The following is a 6000-nucleotide window of genomic DNA, read 5'->3' on the forward strand; positions in this document are numbered from 1 at the left end:
CAACAAGATAATCACATGACTGGCACTGCATCATTTTGCATTTCTGTTCATGCTGTCTTTTGAGAACTCCTGAGAATCACTGCACTCTTCTCCGGGACAAGAACATACCAAAATCTATATGGAGCAGCATTCATTTTCAACAGCAACCAGACAATCACTTTGGGAGACTCCCAAGCATGAAAGCGATTGTTATAGAATCACATAATTTCAGAGTTGCAAGGGGCTTTGGAAGTTTTCTTGTCCAATCCCCTGCTATAGCATTACTATCAGATGGCTGCCCAGCCCATGTCATTTGTCCTCAGCTTCTGTCATTCAGATTATACTTCTTCTGAACATGGGAACACTCAGTTTAGCTATCATGGATAGTAGACCTAGTTAACACATGAGAGGCAGGCATGCCCCCAAGTACTCAGAACCCAGGCCATGCGAGGCTTTAAAGATAAGCACCAGCACTCTGGATAGTGCCCAGGAATTGATCCTTGGGCAGAGCAGCTGCTTAAGCACGTGCAGAATTCTTCTTAGCCTCTGGGTGAGTGTAAACTGACTGTTTTTACAAGGAAATGTCAACTGGAGGTGACAAGATTATTCTTCTGTGGTTCCTTATTCTTATAAATGTGCCCCCCTGTGGTGAGAGCAAGACACCACAAAGTGAAAAGTGTGTTGTGGAGAGGGGAGACTGAATTTCACATGCTTGGATTTTACCACATGTGGGTGTGTTTATAAGAATGAGTCACCATGGAAGAATTGCAGGAGAGCATGGAATATGCTTCTACTACCACAGCACATGGCATTCTTGTTCCGTGGCCAAGAAGACAACCTCTTTCTTCATGGAGGTCTCTGAATCCATCACCTTTTAAAAGGAGTGAACACAATTGAAAAATAATGATGATAAAGCTGACTTAATAACTAGCCATCAGTAAGTACTTTCCAGCTGTTTTACAAGGCCTGGAGGCTTGATGTGCTTTTCATTGGCAGAATTTGCAAACAAGCTAAGAATATTTGCTTATTATAGTGGGAAGAAATCAGATTTTCCAAATGCTAATATGTTGCCTGATGCAAACCAGAGTCTTGTTTCACAATGGATTAGCCAGCAGTCACTTAAACTCCGTATGGAGCTGGTTTCCACATTGCTTTGTTTATATTGACTGCATTTATGATGCTTCAGAAGTTGCCAGTAAAATATTTATTTAGCAGTTAAAGCATTCTGCAAATGATTTTGCTGTCTCAAAAGATAAATGTTCCCGGCATGTTAAAATGAGACATTAGCATGCTTGTTAAGGAAACTGCATTTTGATAAAATCCGCTCAAATTACAAATAGTCGTTCCTTTGTATTTGAAGTGGCAACACTGATTTTTGGCGATATTTGTTATAATTAGAAGTTGCACTAAGATTAGAAACATTAAACGTAGTGCTGAATATACAGTCACAACATCAAGGATACTAAAAAAGTATTCAAAAACAGTTCAGGAGGGACTACATTTGGCCTCGAGGAGATATTTGTAATATATGCACATCAACGAGGGTGCAGTAAATACTAACTCTACTTTTCAAAGTCGTTTTAAAAACATTACTTAGCTGAGTTTTAAAATTATACACCCAGCAACTTTCAGACCAACTGGAGTGTCAGAGGAGGGGGTTGCGACAAGACTGAAGAGCTGAAGTACAGTCTGGCAGGAGAGAGGCCTTGGGCAGCTTCGGAGATGGGGCTACAGGAAGTGCCCGGCTGCATCTGACAGGATGCAGAAATCCAGGATCAGAACCTGCTACTTGGTTTTGAAAATGTTCATAGCAGCCACAGGGAGGCAAATTGGCTCAAGAGCACAGTGCTGGGGAGAGAATGTTCACTGTTTCCTCACGCCATTTTTTTTTCCATCTTTCAGTTTAAACCTCCCAAATAGAAACTGCCCCAAGGGAGAATACGCACAGAAACTATAGGGAGACTACCAGTTTGTTTGGCCGATCGATCAAATAATTTCATGGCAATAGCACAGAGGGCATGGTTCCCCCCTCCCTTCCCTTCCTGCCCTGCCCCCACCTCATCCATCTCAGGCACCACCTTCTTGCCCTTTGCTGCGGCAAGGACACATGCTTGTCACCGCTGCCGTCTGTTTGCATGGTGTATGCTGGTGCATGATGCAGCACAGTGTGTGCCTAAGCAGTGGCAATGGGCCTCTCGCTGGCCACTGTGCTGCTCAGCCATCAGTGGTTCTCTCCCTTTATTTCTCTCATCCTGTCTCTTCTCTCCAGCAACAAACTTGTCTGCCCAGGACAGAGAGGGGGCTGCTGCTGGCGTAGAAGAGGCCAGCCACTGCTACCAGAGCCATGCTTTGCACGCCATGCTGCATCACATGTCATGCAGACAGCATACCCTAACATAGCAGTGTATCCTAACCATTGGAATATTGCATAATGGCAGTGGCTACAGGATTGAGGCAGGGGCAGCAGGCAGGTGAGGCGATGTCTGCAGCCACCCCATGGTGCACTCAGTGCCTGAGGCTGTTGCCTCACCTGGCCTAATGGGGGAGCCACCCCTGATTACAGGGACAACATAAAAAGGCTGGGCAATTAAAAGAGTGCACAGAGTTTGTGATTCAGTCATGACAATTCTTTATTTATTTTAGCTTTGTTCCTTTCGATCCCCGGCTGGCTCATCGTGTCAGTTTTGTTGTCGTCATTATTTCACTGATATTTGCCACATGAGGAAAACCCACTGAAATCTAAAGTTTGCCCTCTCTAACCACTTGAGTGCACAGCCACAGGTGCTCTTCATCAGGGTAATATAATGTGGCAAAATCACTTTGTGGCAACTTTAGCCACACCAAACAATCATGTTTGTCGTAAAGATGCACTACTGTTTTTTAAAAAGCAGCAGGGTGGCAAATCAGCTTAAGTTAGCATGACTTACATGTCCAGCAACATAACACAGGTGATGCAGAACTGGGGGGGCTCCAACACATGCACTGATGGTGCTGCACAAGAGGGCAGGGCTGGAACTACTGACCTCTTGGGCGATCACACATTGCATGCTACTTCCATTGGGAATAATTCCAGGAGTGCCCTCCTGCACAGTGCCATCGCGGTGTGTGAGAGAGCCCCGCAGCAGTGCAGGCCGCTCTGTAGTGCCCATGCTACTCTGCAGGGCATGTAAGTCAATGTTATGCAGCTTTTTTCAGAAGCAAATCCCACTGAATTCAGTGGGCTTTACGCCTAGTAGATGAGATTTGGGATGGCAGCCTAGTTCTCACCGCTTTCAACCTGATTCTAATCCAGTTCAATCCAAGTACCTGGATTTAAGGCAGTTTAGTCCTGCTGAAGGAACCATTATTGTTCACCCTGTTTGTGGGAATGCAAGAACCATAAAATACTGTTGAGAGACCATGAAGCTATTCACACACGTGTGCAAAACCAGGCTAAAGGAAGCCCAGCCCTGTTCTTCACGTGCGTGTGTACCGCTGGGATCAGGCCCAATCCCAGCAGCACCACAGTAGCAAACCACACGACGGAGCCACCCTCCAAAATGAGGTTAGGAGAGTGAGCACTCTCCTAACCCCATTTTGCTGATCATCTGCCAGCCCCGACTGGAGCTGGCAGATTGCTGGGCTCCCGGCCAACTTCAGGGAGGGTAGAGAGGATCCCCATAATGCACCATGCACTGACGCAGTGCATTATGGGAGCTGTGGGGGCAAGGCAATGTGGGACAATGTGTCTCGTGCCCCAACCGTCGGAGCTACCGGCAGCAGCTGGTAATCATCTGGGCAGGCGGATCAAAGGAAAGGACCAGTTGTGCGGAGGTAAGCTTGTGAGAAAGGGCTCAATGTCTGCATTACCTACGTTGGAGTATATATGGAAATTTTATTTTTTATTTTACATTTTATATCCCGCTCTTCCTCCAAGGAGCCCAGAGTGGTGTACTACATACTTGTCTATCCTCACAACAACCCTGTGAAGTAGGTTAGGCTGAGAGTGCAGATATATGAGTGCAGATGGGATATTTGCCATATGGGATTGCCCTGTTGCAGGGGCATAACTATAATAGGGCAAGGAAAGACAGTTGTCTGGGGACCCACTGCCTTGGGGGACCCCCAGAGGCAAGTCACATGACTGACTCCCCCAGCCGCGCACCCGCCCGGGCTTCCTTCAGTTGTATTCATCCTCCGAAATTGATGTGAGTGTTAAGACCTGGAGCTACCAGAACAGCATGTGAGTGTTAAGACCTGGAGATACCAGAACAGCATGTCTTTCTTTAGTGCCATTAAATGACTTGCATCGTCCACAATTTACAGAACCTTTAAAAAAATAATTTAGGTTGATGTTCTATTATGGCACATAGATAGATAGATAGATAGATAGATAGATAGATAGATAGATAGATAGATAGATAGATAGATAGATAGAAATTTTACTATGTTTTTTGTTACCACTACTCAGCCTCATTTAAGATTTCTTTATTTCATGAGCTGAGCTTCGGGGGGGGGCATTTTAAAATCTTGTCTCTGAGCCCACTCCAACCTTGCTACGCCCCTGTCCTGTTGCTTATATTTTTTTTATTTAGACTTGTTCAGGGACCATATTCCCTGCCGACTGGGCATCAGATATACCTTTCAAAGTGATAATTCTCTTCATATTTAGCAGGGAGAGAGCTAGTGTCCTTGTTCAACCTACCTCAGGGCAGTGTCCCTCCAGTAATTGTTGCTGGTGCTTCTTTTTAGAGTGTGGGACAGAGAACTATCATCTTCTTTTTCTGTGTGAGGCATTGGTCCAGCTGGTAATGATACAGTAGTAATTAAGAGTGACAGGATCCCCGTCCACTGAATCATAATTTTAAAAACACAAAGTCAGGCTCCTATTGAGACTAAATAGTAATAGGGTGATCATCTCCCCAGTTCTGGCACAAAAAACTAAAGTATATTTTCTCCAAAACTGAGGGGGGAAAGCTCCATTCATTCCAAGCCAGACTTTGTACTGAATCCATTCCTGATATGCCCCTGTTTAGAATCTGAACTATAAAATCAGTTTCAAGACTATAATGTTCTTCTCATATTTAAGGCAGGCATTACAAACTACCAAGATTCATATTTTGGAGCCAGAGAATACAAACTATGGTAACATCAGTAATCTTAAAACCTGGATTGTGAAAAAGGCTGTTTATGCTAGTTCACAAATGCAGGTATATCTCCAGATTACTATATACTATACTTCAGGACAGACAGCTGAATGTGTAGACTATTTCTGTTGAAAAACATTGTCATTCGATGTGATGTGAGAGGATGTGAAAGTTCTGTTTCTGGTATTCTGTGATGGCTGATCCCCTTTTTCTGAAAAAATGCTGAAATCATCGGGTATTAAATATGCAGGGTACAATCCAGTCCTAAACAAGCAAAACTTTGCTTTTGTGGAACTGAAAATAATGGTTTTTCTTTTCAACATCAGGGGGGAAATCATCTTCTGAGAATCTCCATCATTCACCCCAATAGTTTCAAAAAGGTTTTGATTTATGTCTTGGCTCTGGTTACTTAAGAAAAACCTTCCACTGTCAGCGGAGAGACCTCTACATGTATAAGGCATTCATAGTCAAGTACATCATTCTTCTGAAGAAATGTAGAGTCCTATTTTGAGATTTTTATTTGAAATGCTCCCTGAACATTTCAGAATTTCAGCATATGTATACTGCATGCTCTTCACAGTGCAGCTTTCAACTGACCAGAATATAATCTGATATAATGTATATTACAGAGATTCGGTAGGACAGTCAAGGTCATGTTTACCAAACGCAGCACACTAGTAAAAATATCACTGGGGAAAGTGAGATATGTAAACAAAGGGTCAAAGAAGGGAATCCTTGTAGAATTTGTATGTCTGAGCCCAGGAAAACAGTTTTGTACATTTAAAAGGGAAAGAAACATAGCAATGTGCCAAAGTCTTTGGTGTAAATTTGGTAGTCTTCAATTTGAGGCTCTCTGGTCAAAGAGGAATTTTTATTTTAATTCACCCAATGAAAA

Source organism: Hemicordylus capensis, chromosome 2 (assembly GCF_027244095.1).
Source record: "Hemicordylus capensis ecotype Gifberg chromosome 2, rHemCap1.1.pri, whole genome shotgun sequence".
Classification (NCBI taxonomy): Eukaryota; Metazoa; Chordata; class Lepidosauria; order Squamata; family Cordylidae; genus Hemicordylus; species Hemicordylus capensis.